Below are 20,958 nucleotides of genomic sequence, written 5' to 3' on the forward strand. Positions count from 1 at the left end.
AGTCGGACGCTTAACCGACTGAGCCACCCAGGCGCCCCTCTACAAGGAAAATTTTATCATAGAACTAATACCAGAGGAATAGGTGAAATATACTCTTTTAGAAACTACTATCCAGAAAAGAAGACTTTTTCCTTGCTACTCTTTAGTATCCATAAATATCCATTAATTTCCCAATGTAAATCTTCAGATTATTTTATAAACTTTTCCCTCAAAGTGTTAAAGGCAAGATGAAAATTAAATTAGAATAGTCCAACTTTGTAAATAGGAATAGTTTTAAATGCTTGTTTTTATTAGTAATTTAAAATATTTGATCTTTTAAGGTACTTGTTAGCTTAAATTAATTACTATAGGCTATAAATACTTGTAAAAACTGAATTGTCTGACACAAAATGAAATGCGCAAAATGGAAGTTTTGGTTGAGGATTTTTATTCTAAATTTTCCATTTATGCAACTGTAGTGCTAAGTATATTGTTAAAAATAAGAAGAAAAGGAAGTTAGAAAAAATGGATAGGGCAAATAAGGTTGGAATTTTGTATAAAGAAGTTCATCAAATTAGAAATGGGAGTGACCTTAGGATGTCTAAGAAATATCAAATGTTTCTGTCATACACTTCAAATGTTACACAGTTTTTAAAGTACTATGACAATTTAAAGAAATAGTTCTCTTTTTTCCTCCAAAACTGTTCAACTTTTTCTACATGATCTATAGTATAATGGTACTGAAATTTGAATGTATAGCATTTAAGATAGAAGCCAGGTACACCTGGGTGGCTCAGTTGGTTAAGCGTCCGACTTCAGCTCCGGTCATGATTTCACAATTCGTGGGTTTGAATCCCACATTGGGCTCTGCGCTGACCAGGCTCAGAGCCTTGAGCCTGCTTCAGATTCTGTGTCTCCCTCTCTCTGCCCTTCTCCTGCTCATGCTCTCTCTCTCTCTCTCTCTCTCTCTCAAAAATAAACAAACATTAGAAGAATAAACAGCCAAATTAAAAAAAAAAAATTAAGCCGAACAAAAATTAAATACAAATATATCACAACAGAATCTTGTGATTTCCATCAGATGTATTAACAAGCTACACACAGTTAATAAAAAATTAAGTGTAGACATATTTAAAATTGTCAGGGGGGGGCGCCTGGGTGGCGCAGTCGGTTAAGCGTCCGACTTCAGCCAGGCCACGATCTCACGGTCCGTGAGTTCGAGCCCCGCGTCGGGCTCTGGGCTGATGGCTCGGAGCCTGGAGCCTGTTTCCGATTCTGTGTCTCCCTCTCTCTCTGCCCCTCCCCCGTTCATGCTCTGTCTCTCTCTGTCCCAAAAATAAATAAAAAATGTTGAAAAAATAAAAAAAATAAAAAAAATAAAATTGTCAGGGGGCTTAAGAATAGAATTTATTCTTAAATTTCTGTCAGATCTAAATATAAAGGTGGAACCTTTCAAATTCCCAAATATCATTTTTTCCCAAAAGAATGAGGACCTGGAAACAGGAGTATGAATATAGGGTCTATGTTTTTGTTTCAAGAATCTGGTGGAAGAATGAGTTATTTTACAAATTATAATTATATTCTAACTTTAATATTTTAAAAATTATTAGATTGTTGAATATATTTCCTTTTGCAAAGCCAAAAATGTAATTTTAAAAGCATGCCCTCTATAAACTTAATATAACTTTAAAAATTAAGAAAAACAGAAAAGAAGCAAATTTATTTACTTTCTCTTTCAAGGGTAGGGGTAAAACTCAAATATCTATTTGAATATTTTGTTTTAAATACTGTGAAGGAGTACCAGCATTCACAAATGAAGTATTACAGAACCTGCCGAGAGAAGAACAAATTGCACAGTTCAAAAAAAAAAAAAATGTACAAATGGTTACTAAAGTATGAAGGGGCAGACCTACGCTGGCCAACCATGCCTCCTCCCCTTGAGTAACAGGACTCCGACCCTTCCCCAGACAATCGGCCAAGGCCACAACCCTTCCCCAGCCAATCAGCTGAGGCCACAGCCATTACCTCACCAACTGCCCCTAGACCCCAATAAAACCTTTGTGCTTTTGAAACTTGCTCTCTCTCCCCTGTATCTCACCGCTGTGTCGGTGCAGGTAGGGGATTGAGCTCGAGCTAGCTCGAATAAAGGCTCTTTGCTTTTGCATCGGACTGGGCTCCCTGGTGGTCTTTGGGGATCACGAATTCTGGGCATAACATTTGGGGGCTTGGCCCGGGATCCCCAAGACCCCGGAGAGCCTGACTGGCCATGGTTAGTGTCTGTTCGTTCTGTCTTTTCTGTGTGAGCTCATTTCTGAAATTCTGGTAGTGCCCAACGTGGTCTAAGTGGACACACTGGAGGACCACGGGCTGGGAATTTCAGAAGATGTTCTGATCCTCCTTTTTGGAGGGATGTGGAATCCCCTCATCGGTTTTGGAGGGACGTGGAATCCCCTCAAAGGTCTGAGCTAGCTTTCAGTTTTGCTTCCACAGAGTTGGAAGACTGTTTCTAACGGCCCTCTGTTTGTCTGTTTCTGTGTTTCTCTGTTTTGTTCTGTGGACTTACTGGACAGACGTTATGGGACAGACTCAGACTACCCCTCTACCCACCCTCTTGGCTTAAGCCCTTCCTAGCCCCACTCCCTCCTGAGCCAAAACCTATTCTTGCTTTGCAGGGGACAAAGAAGAAGGAAAACAAGAAAAGTCTTACCCAGCCTTCAGCACCCCTCTACCCTGTCCTACAAGGGGGGACTAAAGAAGAATTAATTTTTCCTCCCCCGTATAACCCCCTAGAATGCTGGAAGAACACCATCCTCCCCCTCCAGGGGAGGCAGACACTGTTCCGAGAGCGGGAGGTGGAAACACTCCAGTGGGAAGCCCGCCCTTTACCAGACAAAGGGCTCAGAGGGAGCAATCCGCCTCCGCTGCTGACTCCACTATTCTGCCCCTGTGAGCCACCGGACCCCCAGACGTAGAGGGGAATCAGCCCCATCACTATTGGCCTTTCGCCACTAGTGACCTCTACAATTGGAAAGCTCAGAAGCCTAAGTTTTCTGGGAAACCAGCAGAGCTTATTGATTTATTAGACTCTGTTCTTTTTACCCATCAGCCCACGTGGGACTATTGCCAGCAGCTTTTGCAGGTCCTGTTCATGACTGAAGAAAGAGAAAGAATCCTCAATGGGGCCCAAAAACTAGTTCCGGGTACAGATGGGAATCCCACCACCAACCAGGCTCAGATAGATGCCTCCTTCTCCTTAAATCGGCCCCAGTGGGATTTCAACACGGCAGAAGGTAAGGAGAGGCTCCGGGTCTACTGCCAGACTCTAATGGGGGGGTCTCCGAATGGCTGCTAGAAAGCCAACCAATTTGGCCAAGGTAGGAAATGTACAACAGGGAAAAGATGAATCTCCAGCTGCCTTTTTAGAACGGAACATGGACCTATACCCCCATGGATCCAGAGGCTCCAGAAAGCAGGGCAGCTGTTATCATGGCCTTTGTAAACCAATCGGCCATAGACATTAGGAGAAAATTACAGAAAATAGACTAGGAGAAAAAAAGTCTGCAGGACTTACTGGTGGTAGTCGAAAAGGTATATAATAATGGGGAGCCTCCTGAGGACAAGCAGGCTCATGCCATGGCGGCTGCCAGCAGTAAGCAGACTCGAGACCTGGCCAGAATACTACTAGCTACCACTGCTGACTTCCCCCGAGGAACGAGACCGCCGTCTCTGGCAGCTGGCAGACGAAGCAAGAAAAGGTAAAGGAACCACCAAGTGGGGGGGAAGCAGAGGCTACAGAAAGATCAGTGCACATACTGCAAGGAGAGAGGGCACTGGGCCCGAGATTGTCCGAAAAGGGCCGGTGGGAAGGGAAGCAAGACTGATCGAGTAAAAGTCCTAGAGCTAGATGAACTGAGTGATTAGGGGAGTCGGGGTTCAGACCCTCTCCCCAAACCCAGGGTAACTCTTAAAGTGGAGGGGACCCCTGTTGACTTCCTCGTCGACACCGGAGCACAACATTCAGTCCTCCACACCCCACAAGGAAAACTAGCCAGCAAGAAGTCCTGGGTACAAGGAGCAACTGGTATGAGCCAGCATTCATGGACTACCCGAAGAACGGTAGATTTGGGGACCGGACGGGTATCCCACTCCTTTATGGTAATACCAGAATGCCCCTACCCACTGTTAGGACGGGACTTACTGACCAAGATTGGAACTCAGATAACTTCCAGACAAGGGGGGGCCTCAGTTCACCAATGGCAAGGGCCACCCCATCCAGGTCCTGACCATGAAACTGGAGGATGAATACCGCCTCCACCAGGAGGTGCTCCCGAGAGAGGATAATATGCCTCCCGAGAGAGGCAGATGGCTACAAGAATTCCCCTCGGTTTGGGCAGAGACAGGGGGGATAGGACTAGCTGCTCACAGGACCCCAGTCCTGGTAGAGCTCAAGCCAGGAGAAAGTCCAGTAAGGATCAAACAATACCCCATGTCTCAGGAGGCCCGGAAGGGGATCCAGCCACACATCCGGAGACTACAAAGCCTAGGGGTACTAGTTCCTTGCCAGTCTCCCTGGAACACCCCCCCTACTGCTGGTCAAAAAGCCTCACACAAATGACTATCAACCGGTACAAGACCTCCAGGAAGTAAATAAGAGGGTCACGGACATACACCCAACTGTTCCCAACCCATATACTCTCTTGAGCTCCTTGGTGCCCTCCAGGGTCTGGTATACTGTACTAGATTTAAAGGGCGCCTTCTTCAGTCTGCCGCTGGCACCCCAGAGCCAACCCTTGTTCGCCTTTGAGTGGCATGATCTGGAGGAGGGCTACAGTGGGCAACTCACCTGAACACGGCTGCCTCAGGGATTCAAAAATTCGCCCACCATCTTCAACGAGGCACTACACGAGGACCTGGGTGAGTACAGAAGGGAGCGCCCTGGCCTCACCCTTCTACAGTACTTAGATGACATCCTGATTGCTGCCGACATGGACAAAGACTGTGAGCGAGGGACCCAGGACCTGCTGGCTACCCTGGGGGCCTTAGGGTACCAGGCATCCGTGAAGAAGGCTCAGATATGCAGGGAGAGGGTAAGTTACCTGGGATATATCCTGGAGGGCGGACAGCGGCGGTTATCAGATGCCAGAAAAGAAACTGTCCTAAAGATCCCTATTCCCACCTCCCAAAGAGAAGTAAGGGAATTCTTAGGATCAGCTGGCTACTGCCGCCTCTGGGTTCCAGGTTTTGCTGAGATCGCCAGGCCCCTATATGAAGCTACCAAAGAGGGGAAAACATTTAAATGAGCTGAAAAAGAAGAAACTGCCTTTAATCAGTTAAAAAAGGCCCTCCTAAGTGCCCCAGCCCTGGGCCTACCAGACATTACGAAGCCCTTCCACCTCTTTGTAGACGAACATAAGGGAATAGCAAAAGGGGTTCCAACTCAAGCCTTACGCCCCTGGAACCACCCGGTGGCTTACCTGTCCAAGAAACTAGACCCAGTGGCTGCCGGCTGGCTGCCATGCCTAAGAATTATTGCGGCGACAGCACTCCTAGTCAAGGATGCAGACAAACTGACCCTAGGACAGGAGATCTGGATCACAACCCCACACGCCATTGAAGGGGTTCTGAAACAGCCTCCTGATAGATGGATGAGCAACACACGTACCAGAGCCTCCTACTCAACCCTCTACGAGTGCGGTTCCACCCCAGTGCAGCCCTCAATCCTGCAACCCTGCTTCCCGACCCTGACCTAGGTGCTCCACTACATGACTGTGCGGGAATCCTGGAACAAGTACATGGATTCCGGACGGACCTGACAGACCGACCCCTCCCCGATGCCAAGGCTACTTGGTTCACTGATGGCAGCAGCTATGTGCGAGACGAACACAGGTATGCGGGTGCAGCAGTGGTCACCGAAACAGACACCGTATGGGCGGAGGCTCTACCCTCCGGAATGTCAGCCCAGCGAACAGAGCTCATAGCCCTCACCAAGGCACTGATGCTGGGAGCTAGAAAACAGCTTAACAACTACTGGACTTGGGAGACCCAGTTTTACCAGACCAGCCCAAATACTCCCAGGAGGAGTTACAGCTGATCAAGAAACTCCCCATGGCCCAGGAGATAAAGGGATGGTGGTATACACCTAACAAGGAGCTCATGCTGCCAGACCTGCTCGGAGTCTCAATATTAGAGCAAGTTGTATCTGCCTGCAAGACCTGCCAACTCACCAACTCGAGAGCCACATCAAATATAAAAGGAACCAGGCTCAGAGGCACCAGACCGGGAGCCCAATGGGAGATCGACTTCACTGAAGTCAAACCAGGAAAGTATGGTTATAAATATCTTTTAGTATTTACAGACACCTTCTCTGGCTGGGTGGAGGCATACCCAACCAAGTATGAAACGGCTCAGATGGTGGCTAAGAAGGTACTAGAAGACATCTTACCCAGGTATGGTTTTCCTGCCATGGTAGGATCAGACAATGGACCAGCTTTTATCTCGCAGGTAACACAGGCAGTAGCCAAGGCGGTGGGGGCAAAGTGGAAATTACATTGTGCTTATAGGCCCCAGAGCTCAGGACAGGTAGAAAGAATGAACAGAACCCTAAAAGAGACCCTTACCAAATTAACCATGGGGACTGGTGGGGACTGGGTGACTCTCCTACTGTATGCCCTTTACCGGGTTAGGAACACTCTTTATACTAGTAGGGTTTTACTCCCTACGAGATCATGTTTGGCAGGCCACCCCCTATTATTCCCAACCTTCTTGCTAAGTTTAAAGATCAAGAACTTTTTCTTTCCTTGAGAGGGCTCCAGATGGTGCACAAGGACATTTGGCCATGCCTCCGTACCATCTACGAGGCTGGCCCGACCCTGACACCGTATCAGTACAGGCCAGGAGACTGGGTCTACGTCAAGAGGCACCACCGAGAGACCCTCGAGCCACGCTTGAAGGGACCCTACATCATGGTGCTGACAACCCCCACCGCTCTCAAAGTAGACGGCATCCCAACCTGGGTCCATCACACCCACGTTCGGCCAGCAGACCCCTCCTCGATCCGGAAGGACTTCGTCACGCCATGGGCCATCAATCGGGACCAACACAACCCTCTCAAGTTCAAGCTACAGTGCATTCGACCCACCTAATATTGGTAACTCTGTTAATTCTGCTTGTCATTGCTCATGCTGCCGGGAGTCCCCACGCCCCCCAAAACATCACCTGGCAGATCATAGACACCAGCTCGGGTACAATACTTAATCAGACCTCCCAGAGCCACCCCAGGGACACTCAGTTCCCAGAACTTTGTGTAAACCTCCAAACTCTGTTCTGCTTGTCACCATAAATGCAGCCGGTCCCATGATTGGGTCTGTAAGCTACATGACAAGGGGGGAATGAAGGGGCGGACCTACGCCGGCTGACCACGCCTCCTTCCCTTGAGTAACAGGACTCCGACCCTTCCCCAGACAATCAGCCAAGGCCACAACCCTTCCCCAGCCAATCGGCTGAGGCCACAGACATTACCTCACCAACTGCCCCTAGACCCCAATAAAACCTTTGTGCTTTTGAAACTTGCTCTCTCTCCCCGGTATCTCACCGCTGTGTCGGTGCAGGTAGGGGATTGAGCTCAAGCTAGCTCGAATAAAGGCTCTTTGCTTTTGCATCGGACTCGGCTCCCTGGTGGTCTTTGGGGATCACGAATTCTGGGCATAACAAGTATATTGTCAATTTGGGAAGTGATTACACTCTAATCTCTTTTTTTTTCTTTCCCCTCCCCCATGGGTTTCTGTTAAGTTTCTCAGGATCCACATAAGAGTGAAACCATATGGTATCTGTCTTTCTCTGTATGGCTTATTTCACTTAGCATAACACTCTCCAGTTCCATCCATATTGCTACAGGGCCATATTTCATTCTTTCTCATTGCCATGTAGTACTCCATTGTGTATATAAACCACAATTTTTTTATCCATTCATCAGTTGATTACAAATTTTTGAGTAGATTAGTAGATATTCCGGAGGAAAGAGAGATTCACTAACCACTCACTAACATGCTATGCAGTATTTAATTGAATGTGACTATGTCCCTATAATGCCCAAAAGAAAAAACGTCCAAAAAGTTAAGGTATTCATTATTCGGTAAATAGTACTTATTTGTGAATTGAAAATCAGGAAAAAATACCCCAAACCATCAAATTTAGTCCTAATGGTTAAGCAGATGCTGGGCACATTCTGAAATCAAGAATGTTTATAATCAATGATGTAGCAAAGATGATGATTGAGACTCAAGGTTAAGTTAGTAGACAAGGACTGGAAATACAATGACGAAGATATACACTACCTTCCCTCCATCATTCTAACTTTACAAAAAGGAGTTGGGGCCTAAATGCCTCCTCCATCCAATACAGCTCCATTTCTGCCCCAACTTCCTTGTTGCTAGGTCCTGAATCCTTAGCTCAGGCAACCATTCCCGTTTGCTTCCCACTGCAGCTCCTTCTATCAGGTCTTTTCTTGCTAGAGTTTATTATTTATGTTGCAACGGAATGACCTTTCAAAACCATCAATCCAGATAATAAGCTCCATGAGGGAAAGGGCCCTGACAATGACAAATTCACTACAGTCTAGCTCCTAACCCATGAGCCAGCACCTGGCACACAGCTCACAAAACAAGCCTTTAGTGAATATTGTTGAATGACTGAATGAACAAATAAAAAACCTACTTGTTGCATTCCCCTCAGTGGCACCACATAAATTTCAACTGTATTAACGTGACCAGGAAGGTACTGCATACACAAATCTCATCCTTTTTAAATCTCTGCCTCCATGTGCTCCCTTCCCACACAAAGGCCTCTAGTATCCAACAACAGTGCACTCCTTTCAGTTCCTTAAAAAAAACGAAAAAAAAAAAAAGCAAGATCTGCTTAATTTTCCATCCTTTTCATTTACTTTCTGTCATTTAGAATATTCCCACACTTTTGGTCTCTTTTTCCCTCTAAACTGCCCTTCTTAAGGCTAATACCTACTCAACTTTCAGCTTTAGCTCTCTGTCAATAGATCACTTCAAATCCCTGTCTCAAAGCTCCCCAAATCCCAAGGACAAATGTCATGCTGAATTTAGCATAGAATACAATGCCAGGCACATGAAGTACTCTCAATAAATGTGTTTTGAAAGAAACAAAGGAAAACAAATGTCAACTGATTGATAATTGATTGCTTTAAAATTGTTCAGTCCATTTGTTGATCAAAGTTAACTCCCTTTTGCACTTGTTTTACCAATTTGATTATTGCCCTCATGACAGAAGTTCACACAGTCCAGTCCTTCTTTTTTTTTTTTTTTTAATTTTTTTTAACGTTTATTTATTTTTGAGACAGAGAGAGACAGAGCATGAACGGGGGAGGGGCAGAGAGAGAGGGAGACACAGAATCGGAAGCAGGCTCCAGGCTCTGAGCCATCAGCCCAGAGCCCGACGCGGGGCTCGAACTCACGGACCGTGAGATCGTGACCTGAGCTGAAGTCGGACGCTTAACCGACTGAGCCACCCAGGCGCCCCACAATCCAGTCCTTCTAACAAAGTTTCCAAGGTAAAATTATTGTCTAGGAAAATGACGATGTATCTTGTTAATATTCAATAAATCTGTTACAAACACTGTGCAAATATTCAGACACATGTAAATTCATATATATTCATATATATATTCATAATAATTATGAATGAATTTAATAAACAAAACATCACTGATTGACAGTATGTCACAATAAGACAAACATGGATCTTCATGTTATGCATCTACCTGGGCTGAAATCTTAGGCTTACCAATTCAATTTTTCTGACCTTGAGCTAGTTACCTAATATTTCAGAGGCTCATTTTTCTCATGTATAGAAATAAAAGTACCTTGTGGTGTGACTGGAAGGAACACAGAGGTTAAGGTGTTCAAAATGGGTGTCATTATTCCAAACTCCATACATTAAAACATATACCATAGAATGTTTTATTTTAGTGAAAATGGTTATTAATAAATAAGAGAGTACCACTCAAGAATACCTTAGTAGATACCTTGATAAGTCTGTTTTCCTTTTTAAGGAGATAATTAAGATTTGACCATGACTAATTACCTTAGAGATAGGTTTTCTGCCTCTATTGCAAATTAATTTGTGTCACATAAAGTGCACTAAGACATGCATTAAATTAAGTATTCATTGTCTGGCAATCAATTCATCTTAAAAAAAAGCTTAGACACTTGTAAATGTATCATTGATGCCTTTACAATTTTTTTAAATGTTACCAGAGATTATATAAGATTTTTAGATGATCTCTTCAAACATTTAACCCTTAATCCTTTACTCAACTGGACTTACAGCTAAATATCTAGAGTGAGTCTACAGATTAAAACAGTCTCAAATCATTCAAAGTGTTTAGTTTAGCAGGCTAATTAGAATTATTTCTGATATGTTTCTTGTATGCCAGGCACAATCTGGGCACCAAGGAGATAACAATAAACAAAATGGGGAAAAATAGCTCTACTCTCATAACAGCTGAAAACATCACCCATTTATTATTTTGGTTCTTCAGGTCAGAAGTCTGACTGGTATTGGCTGGGACCTCTACTTAGGTTCTCACAAGGATGAAAAAAAATAAGATGTTGACAGAGGTGGGCTCTTATCTATAGTTTCTGGGAAGTAATCTGCTTCCAAGATCATTCACGCTGTTAGCAAAGTGAATCTTCTTACACTTGTAGGACTGATGTCTTCATTTCCTTATTGTCTGTCAGTCTAGGATCACGCTTAGCTCCTTGTGGCTGCTCCTTGCACATGACCCATTCCATCTCCAAAAGCAGCAACAGCACATCAGATTCTTCTCTCAATTTGAAAATCTGTCTTTCCTTTTTGCTACCAGCCAGAGAAAACTCCACCTTTTTTTTTTTTTAATGTTTATTTATTTTTGAGAGAGAGAGAGCATGAGAAGCGGAGGGGCAGAGAGAGGAGACACAGAATCTGAAGCAGGCTCCCGGCTCTGAGCTGTCAGCACAGACCCCAACGTGGGACTCAAACTCACGGAATGTGAGATCATGACCTGATCCAAAGTCAGATGCTTAACTGAGTGAGCCACCCAGGCGCCCCATGAGAAAACTCTGCTTTTAAAGGGCTTACCTGATTGAGTCAATTCCACCTGGATAGATGGATAATCTCCTTTATGTTAAGCTTAACTGAGTTGAGATTTTATTACATATGTAAAATCCTTTCACAGCAGTACCTACATTAGTGTTTGATTAAATAACCAACAGACAAATCTTAGGAAGAGGGTATCTGCCTTAGAATCTGCGTATCAGGGCACCTGGTTTGCTCAGTTGGTTAAGCTTTCTGACTCTTGATTTCAGCTCAGGTCACAATGTCTCATGTTCGTGAGATCAAGCCTCATGTCGGGCTCTGTGCTGACAGCATGGAGCCTGCTTGGGATTCTTTCTCTCCCTCTCTTTCTCTGCGCCTCACTGGCTCGTGTGTGTGCTCTCTCTCTCTCTCTCTCTCACTCACTCGAAATAAACATTAAAAAAAAAAAGAATCTGCCTACCAAAACAGGGGATACCAACTTTAAAAAGAAATCAGTGACATGCATATTGTGTCAGATGATGGTAAGAGCTATAGGAAAAAAAAAAGCATTTAAGGTATAAGAAATGATCATGTGGAAAAGTATTGTAAACTCACATTCTACAGTCTGAAACATAATACATACTTAGGAATATCTGGGCTTTTGGAGGTGTCAGGCTAAAAAGAACACTGAGAATCTCCCCGGAGTTTAAAGCAGAATGTAGTGGGATAATGCTGAGTATGTCAGAGGGGAAGATGGAGGGGGAGATCATAGCAGGAGCATTTCGTGTTTGGTAACTCCATTCAACTCCTATCAGTGTTTGTTCATAGATCAAGGGAGGAAGGGCACCTTATAAAAAATATAAACTGGGGCACCTGGGTGGCTCAGTTGGTTGAGCGTCAGAATCTTGATTTTGGTGCGGGTCATGATCTCACAGTTTGTGGGATCAAGCCTCACATCTGGCTTCATACTGACAGCATGGAGCCTGCTTGGAATTCTCTCTCTCCCTCTCTCTGTGCTGCTCCCCAGCTCAAGTGTGCTCTCTCTCTTAAAATAAATAAACTTAAAAAAATAAACTAAGCTGTATCATTTTAAGAGAAGTACAAATAAAAGCTGTACCTATTCTCAATTGCATGTACAAATCTGAATGTGGTGTTTATTACTCCAATGCATGTTCTTATCCTGGACCTTGAAACAGAAACCGTATTTCCAAAACTGTAAGAGGGCTCACGAAACAGATAAACTGTATACCAGCGTGACATGCTAGATAAATTATCTGAGCATAAACCTTTCAGCATCAGTTTATTTAGACACATACAGTCCATGCTAAAACAAAGACCATCTACCCTGATAATAACTCTACAGTGACATATACTTAAAAGGTACGACTACCCGTCTTCCAGTAGCTACGTATTTTACAAAATCCATTCAGTCCCTGTGAATATCACCCTGTGACTTATTTCGGCATTCAAAATGCTATCAACAACCTGCCCTGAATCCCCATTTTGAGAGTCCTCATGGTTCCTCCTAGTTTGCATTTTTCTTTGATGTAGCAAGCTAATTAACCTAACACTAGTGTATTCCTGATGGCCTTAGGCTGCTGAAGCTTGGCAAGTAGAATATCTGGCCAAGTCCCCCACTGATTCTGACAGGAAGCTCAACCTATAATGGTGTGCACATCTGAGATATTTGAGTCTCCCTCTACTGAGGGCCACCTTGTCCGTGAGTATGAAGTTTTATTTTTAATCTGAGCTCCAACAATTTCACAGAGTTCTCAGTATTAGGTTTTCTTCTCTGTCCTGAGAAAAGTCCCTACTTCCTGGTCATTGGACAAATTTGTATACATTTTCCCTTGCATGGACCTTCCACAACATTCATGTGCCACTAAACATCCTCTTTACTTATCTATTATCTCTAAGGCTTTATGTCTCCTAACAAGGTTCAACAAATGTCTTTCTGTAAAAGGACAGAAAGTGAATATTTTAGGCTCTGTGGACCAGACAGTCTTTGCTGCAACTACTCCAATCTGTGCTGCAGCATGAAAACAACCACAGATGACATGTAATAAATGCATAAGGTTGTGTTCCAATAAAACTTTATTTTATATACACAGATAACGGTCTGGATTTAGCCTGCTCACTGCAAGTTGCTGACCCCTACATTACAAGTTGAAGTTCAGGGGCACCTGGGTGGCTCAGTCAGTTAAGCATCAGACTCTTGGTGTCAGCTCAGGTCATGATCTCATGGTTCATGGATCCTGCTTGGGATTCTCTCTCTCTCCTTCTCTCAAAATAAATAAGTAAATAAAAAAAGTTCAAGTTCAAAGGGCAGGAGACTGAATTCAGAAAAACTGGCCTTTCAAGTGGATTAGAAGCTGACAGTTTCAAAATCTCATGTTACCCTAGTGCATCACACTAATGTCTTTTGGACAAATGTTACATCAATTTACCTTTCTGACACCTTATAAAGACATTCCTCAGTATTGTCCTTATGTTCTTGAAAATATTTTACTTAATTCCCTCTGCCAGGGCTAGAGGCTTCTTCAACCTATTAGTCTTTGGCCAGGTTCTGAAGTCATGTGGTTTCACAACTATATCCTTATTGACTATTACAGTTATCATGGAGTTTCTTAAATCTGTGTTCTTTCCAGACTAAAACCCTACTTTATCTATGTTTCATGTTACAATCCTAGCTAATATGCAAATCTCTCTAACTGGCAAAGTTTTACTGAGGGCAATTTAAAATTGCAGTGACAGAGGAACAAATTTTTTTCATTTGAGAGGCTCCATAAGACAAGCATTCAATGAATCAGATTTTAAGGTTTCTTACAACCTGTTGGAGCTCAAATTTGAACTGATACATTCTTTAGGTTTATATAAATGTAAAACAAAAAATAAAAAAATTTAAATGTTTAACTTTCTATGCTTTAAATATTTTCTCTCCAAATATAGCTTTTTTTTTCCTCTCCAAAACAGCTCCATGAAAAGCTAGATAGTAAATTTCTGTTCTGTAAAAAGCATTCTAAACGTCAGTGAGTTAAGCTAATAGCCTTAATCTTGGTTAGATGTAAGAAGAAAATTGTGACACTCAGAACTTACAAACATAATTTAAAGAGTCTTTTAAAATTATGATTTGTGAATACAGGGATTCATAATGTGTGCAAACAAAAGTTAATTTAATATTTCTGATAAGTAGAAGGCTCTTTTTTAAAAAATTAGCATTACTAATAGGAGTTTTAAAACAACTCTGTATATCTTCTTCATAATTGTAAATAATGTAAATGATATTCTGCTTTGTATAAGACTAATAATTTTGAGAGTTCTATGTATATTTTAGATACTAACCCCTTAGCAGATATATGATTCATAAATATTTTTTCCCATTCTGCAGGATGTCTTTTCATTTTGTTGGTCATTTCTTTTGTTATGCAGAAGCTTTTCAGTTTGATGCAGTCCTACTTGTTTAGTTTTGCTTTTGTTGTTTACGCTTTTGCTGTCATATCTGTGAAATCCTTGGCAAGACGAGTCAAGGACCTTTTTCCTTTTGTCTTCTTCTATGAGTTTTATGGTTTCAGGTCTTACCTGTAAGTCTTTAATCCATTTGGAGATAAATTTTGGGAGTGGTGTAAGATATGGCCCAGTCTCATTCTTTTGCATATCAATATCCACTTTTCCCAACACCACTTATCAACTAGACTCAATTTTTTTCCACTATTGTCAAATATTAGTCAAAGATCAGTTGACCATGTATGCACGGATTCTTTCTGGGTTCTTAATTCTACTCTGTTGGTCTATGTCTTTTTTATGTCAATACCATACTTTTTTTTGATTACTATAACTTTGTAACACAGTTTCAAATCAGGAAGTGTGATGCCTCCATCTTTGCTATTCTTTCTCGGGACTGCTTTCACTAGTAGGGATCTTTCTTGGGACTGCTTTCACTAGTAGGGATCTTTTGTGCTACCATACACATTTTAGAACTTTTTTCTACTTCTGTAAAAATATCATTACACTCAGTGGCAAAAAAACAAACAGATAACTTGATTTAAAAATAGGCAAAGGACTGGAAGAGACATATTTCCTAAGATAATCAAATGCCCAATAGATACGTGAAAAGGTGCTCAACATCATTAATCAAAAAACAAACAAACAAACAAACAAAACAAAACAAAAAACAAAAAAAAATGCAAATCAAAACCATAATATCACCTCACACCTATTAGAATAGCTATTATCAAAAAGACAAGAGATGGCAAGTGCTGGTAAGGATGTGGAGAACAGACAACACTTGTACGGAGTTGGTTGGAATGCAAACCGGTGCAGCTACTATGTAAAACAGTATACAGATTCCTCAAAAAGTGAAAAATAGAATTGCCATGCGGTCTAGCAACCCAACTTTTGGGTATGTACCTCAAAGACAATAAATCATTATTTTGAAGACATGTCTGCACTCCCATATTTACTGCAGCATTATTTACAATAGCCAAGACATGGAAACAACCTAAGTGTCATCAGTGCAAAATGGATAAGGAAAATGTGACACACTCACACACACACACACACACACACACACGTACGTATATAATGAAATACTATTCAGCCATAAAAAGAAGGATAATAGAAGGATGTCAGAAGGATTTCTGATAAAATAAGTCAGAAAGAGAAGATATATTTTTTCATTTATATGTGTAATCTAAATCAACAGATCTCCTAGAGAGAACAGATTGGTGGTTGTCAGAGGCAGGAGTGGCAGACAAAGTTTTCAAGGGTACAAATGTCCAGTTATAAGATGAATAAATTCTTGGGATTTAATGTACATGGTGACTACAGTTAACAACACTGTATTTTATTTTCAAAAGTTGCTAAGAAAGTATATATTAAAAACTAAAAACAGAATTAAAAAAAGACAATTATCTTATAATTTGAATTATAAATTTCAATATTTACTTTACATATGAATCAAAATATATTGTTTCTAAAATTTGGGTCATGTTACATACCTGTTCATTTTGAAGAAATGTAAAATAAGTGTATGTTAGGTATCAGGGTATATAGGCAGAGGAATGGATATTCAATGGTTTATCCAGGAAAAGAAGAGATTAAAAGAGAATATTTTCTTTTAAAGGGAGACAGTGTGGTTGTTTCAAAATATAATAGAAAATAGTGAAATATATTTGAAGACATACAAGAAGTGCAAAATGTACGAATGAAATGAACTTTCATGTGCCTGGGTTTATGGTAAGTGAAAATAATGAGACAGAAGCAATGAAATGTACTTAAAATTTAACAAAATTGGCTAGATATGATAGGTTTATTCACAAGGGACAAAAAAATGCTTGTGACTCCTTTACTATAAATTGTTCAATGTATGATTGCAAACAAAAAAAAAGAAGTATAATTCTAGTTTTTTCCTTGTTAAATATAATTTTTATGTGTCCAAAAAACAGTTTCTTTTATCACAAATGTATTTTTAATTCCCTGTACTTTTTGACACATTTGTAATTATCTTTTTTTTTTAATTTCAGGAGTAGAATTTAGTGATTCATCGCTTATATATAACACCCAGTGCTCATCCCAATAAGTGACCTTCTTAATGCCCATCACCCATTTAGCCCATTCCCCCAACCAACACACCTCCCGCAACCCTATTTTTTCTCTGTATTCAAGAGTATCTTATGGTTTGCCTCACTCTCTGTTTTTATCTTTTTTTTCCTTCCCTTCCCCTATGTTCATCTGTTTTGTTTCTTAAATTCCACATGAGTGAGTGAAGTCATATGATGTAAATTACCTTTGATAACTACTATTGAATGTTGTAAAAGTTAAAAGTTCCTAACATAGTCACTTACTGCAGAGTGTATACATACATGTGTGTGTTTGTGGAGTGTATATGTGCATGTGTGTGTTTGTGTGTATTTTAAAATATTATGTGTAACTATTTCTCACCTATTGAATATTGTACCTTATGTTTGGATACCTGTGGCTTATGTTATTTATTTTTCTTTTGACAATCTTTTGATTTTTACCTTTCTCAAATTTAGGTCCCAAATTCAAAATAATAAAACTTATCTTCTATACCTAAAATAGCTGTATTTCCTAAATGGCCCTTGTTTTTTTTAAATATAATTTATTGTCAAATTGGTTTCCATACAACACCCAGTGCTCATCCCAACAAGTGTAAATGGCCATTGTTAATGAAAAGCTATGCTACGTGTTTTATTAAAGGATGGGAAATTAGAATAATTAAGTTTATCTGGCATGCTCTAAATTTTAATTAAAAATTAAGCTGAGGCTTTCGACAAGCTGAGACACACTTCTGGAGCTTCCAAATACATGGCTAAGACTTTGTTCTGGACATCATCACAATGAGAAAACCAACAGGCAATGGCTACTCAATGGAATGAATGGTAGCAACCAAAGAAATTGCAGAAACCATCAGCAGCTCTGGACCACAGTATTTCAATACTGTATGGAAGAAATCCAATATCCTGTGCTGTTGATTTGGTCATCCTGGATGTAATTATAAGTGAAGACCTTCAAGGAAATGTCACAAGAGTAGGGAATTATCTTACTGAGTTACTGAAGGCTAAACACACTTTCATTGGCAATATCAGCGGTGTTACCCTTTTTATTAAAATTGACTTAGTTAAGGACCATAAGGAGTCCTGCCATAGCCAAAAGTCGATACACTGTCTACAAGATGAAAGAAAAACAAGTGGTTCCCACTGCTGATGGACCTCATAGATATGCTTGAAACCACCTACGTACTTGATTGAAGAAGATCCAAAGTTTATGGTGGATCAACCTGATGGAATTTTAACAGCTTTAGGATAAGCCATGGGAGCCAAAAATGAAAGTGTGATCTTTGAGAATACTCCATGCACGACAAAGATACCTAATGAAACACATTCAGAATTGTTCAGTGATGGCACCACTGACTCTATAGAAAATCCCAGAAGGAAGAGAAATGGATAGTGCACGTGGGGCCCCTGGGTGGCTCAGTTGGTTAAGTGTCCCACTCTTGGTTTCAGCTCAGAACACGATCTCACGGTTTTGTAAGTTTGAGGCCCACATCGGGCTCTGTGCTGGCAGCATGGAGCCTGCTTGGGATTCTCTCCCTCTCCATGTCTCTCTGCCCCTACCCCACTCATGCTGTCTGTGTCTCTCTCAAACATAAATAAACTTTAACAAAAAAGAAAGAAATGGATTGTGCACAGATAAATATTCACTACTTAGTAAGAAGGTTAAATCACAAAAGATTATCATTTTGAAGCAAGATAAATGTGCAGAGATACAGCAAATAAGCGGATCTGTCTCTTCCATCCATAGCTCTGTTGTAGCATTCAAAAGTAAATTTTGATTCTATTTTGATTTGTAAATAAAAAATTAAGTAACAAGAATAAATCAAGTGATGATCAAACCATGGTAAGAGTATTGGCACAACCTCTAGCCTGCTAATTTTTTGACTTGAGATTTCTGAAGTACTTAATTTATTCTACAAACGTAAGCCTCAAAGTTAATACTAAGTTGGCAGCCTGACTTCTCATGTTATAATGTTTGAAATTACAGAGCAAAGTACAATAGGTACCTTCATTTGGGAGACTTGGGCGTCTTACAATCTGAATTCTGTAATGGTTTAATGTACGTAAGTATAGTCATAGACCGTAATGAAAGATGATATAAACAAGAAAATAATATGAGTCTTTTTGGTTCCTTAATTTAGGACAAATAAACAAACAAAACAAAAAGCACCTCAGTCTCTTATTTTTTTAATCATCTACTACTTATCAGTAGTTGGCAAAACTAGACATAGTATCCATTAAGTCATATGCAGATAAGGCACACTATTCATATAATCATACAAGTATAAAACTGGTATTATGATAAATGCTTTAAAATATAAATAGCTATAGTATCAGAAGACTATGCAATTAGTGATACTTATTTGGGGGAAAAAAGACATTTGACTTATTTGGGGGAGGTGTGTTCGGGGAACTTTGAGGAAAAAGCATTTGAACTGGTATGTCCAGAGAGCAGAAAGTGTTCCAGGTAAGAGAACAGCACTTGTAGAGGCCATGTACTGGGAGGAAATCTGGACTGTTCAAATACTTAGAGCTTAGAAAACAAGCTTAGAAAGTAAGAGTGCTTGATCTAGAGATGTGGGTAAAGACAGACGTAGGGTTGAGATCATGTTACAAACTTTATTTCTTTTCACCAAAACAACAAAAGAACATTCAAGGATTTTAAGCAGGGGTGTTTGTAACAACAACAAAAAAAAAACAATAGCAAAATTGGATAATATATGCTGTGCTTTGCTGTATGCCAGGGATTGTCTCAAGGGTTTCCTATCTCATTGAGGAAGCACTGATAAACTCAGATTAGTTCATCAAAACTCTAAGAGACTAAGAAATTTTGTTTGAGTCAATATTTCCATGTGTAACTTACTTGTGATAACCACTTTTAAAAAAATAGCAGTGTGTTCCTAGTTCTTAGAGTTTCTCATTCAGTAAGAGACCCAGGAATTTGAATTTTAATAAGCATGGTCCATAATCCTGACAGACTGTCCATGGACCATGGTTGGATAAACACCTACTGTGTAACACTTCTTATTTCACACACATACCAATGATCTGATCCCCTGCGAAAGGTCACAGAGTATATAGAGTCTGATTTTTCACTACCAAATTCCTATATCCAGCCTTCAAGGATTGGCATATACAGAAGATAACAGTTTATAGATCTTCAAAAAAATCAAGCACATCAAACTGAAACAATGTAACTATAATCTTAGCAAATATTATGCAAGAAAATCAAGATGATAAACAAATTTCATTAACTGGTAACCTCACCAATTACAAGATATTTCTGTTAGAAGTGTTGAACTTACTTAACTTTTCCTAAGACAGAAAAATTCATCTAAGTGCTGAACAAAATTAGAAGAGTAGTTTCCTGACATGGGGTGGGGTGTGGGTTGGGAATGATAAAGACATGGTGTGAGCAAACTTTTACAGGCGATGAAATGTGAATCTTGAGAACTGTTTTAGTTATACCATTATACACATTTGAACTCATCGAACTTATACTCAGGATCTATATGCTTCACTATATCTAAGTTATACCTTAATGAAATAAATCAATCAATAGAAATATAAGTATCTGTGACATAATGCCCTATTTCATGCCCCATTCTTACAATACCTTTCAACTTCAGTCAGTTGTCCTGGCATTTTCTTTTCCTATGAGCTTCCTGTGAAGAGGTCCTTGGGTACATAGTAGTTCTAGAAACACTCTGCCTTTATCCACTCTACACAAACTTGTCCATGTTACAACAACACATCATTTCAACTTACATGTTTTGACTGAGAGCAACTAACAAAACAACATTAAAATGTTGAGAGGTTGAAACAAATTTTCATGCATTCTTTCACTGAGCTTATATTTAACAAGTCTGTGAGAAGTGGAAAAAGATACAATGACAGTTCAGCAGCAAAGGGGCTAGGCCAAGAATGAACAGTGCCACTGTGAGTGAATATAGTTCACAGTGACAAAAATGGAATTTTTGACCATTTCTGCTGTTTTTGAGGTAGAGAATAAATAATGTGCATATAAATTCACTTTCCCCCAGAAAAACTTCAAGTCACCTTTGTTATAGAATTCAGTCTGAGGACCAACAAGGCACTATAAAGCACAAACTGAGTCACTGATGGAACACATACTCAGTATAAAGAAAAACACAAATGATGATCAAACTATATCCAATTAACTATTGAGAGATCAACTTTTCATTCTAATCCTTGACTTTTAGAAATTTTCACTTTTCCATTTATTAAGTGTAAAATAGGAACAGAGTATGTATTATTTATTTAAAAGTCACATAAAGTGCAAGATAATGTAAAAAACCTAAAA

At 40.4% G+C, this 20,958-nt stretch overlaps 1 pseudogene; it reads left to right on the top strand.

Moving 5' to 3' along the window:
* The first annotated feature begins 6,814 nt into the window (after positions 1-6,814).
* The window catches only part of LOC109270252 (ethanolamine-phosphate phospho-lyase-like), a 48,787-nt pseudogene continuing 34,643 nt past the window's right edge, over positions 6,815-20,958 (top strand).

Source organism: Panthera pardus, unplaced genomic scaffold, assembly GCF_024362965.1.
Source record: "Panthera pardus isolate Hobbes unplaced genomic scaffold, ASM2436296v1 HiC_scaffold_6, whole genome shotgun sequence".
In the NCBI taxonomy this organism is placed as follows: Eukaryota; Metazoa; Chordata; class Mammalia; order Carnivora; family Felidae; genus Panthera; species Panthera pardus.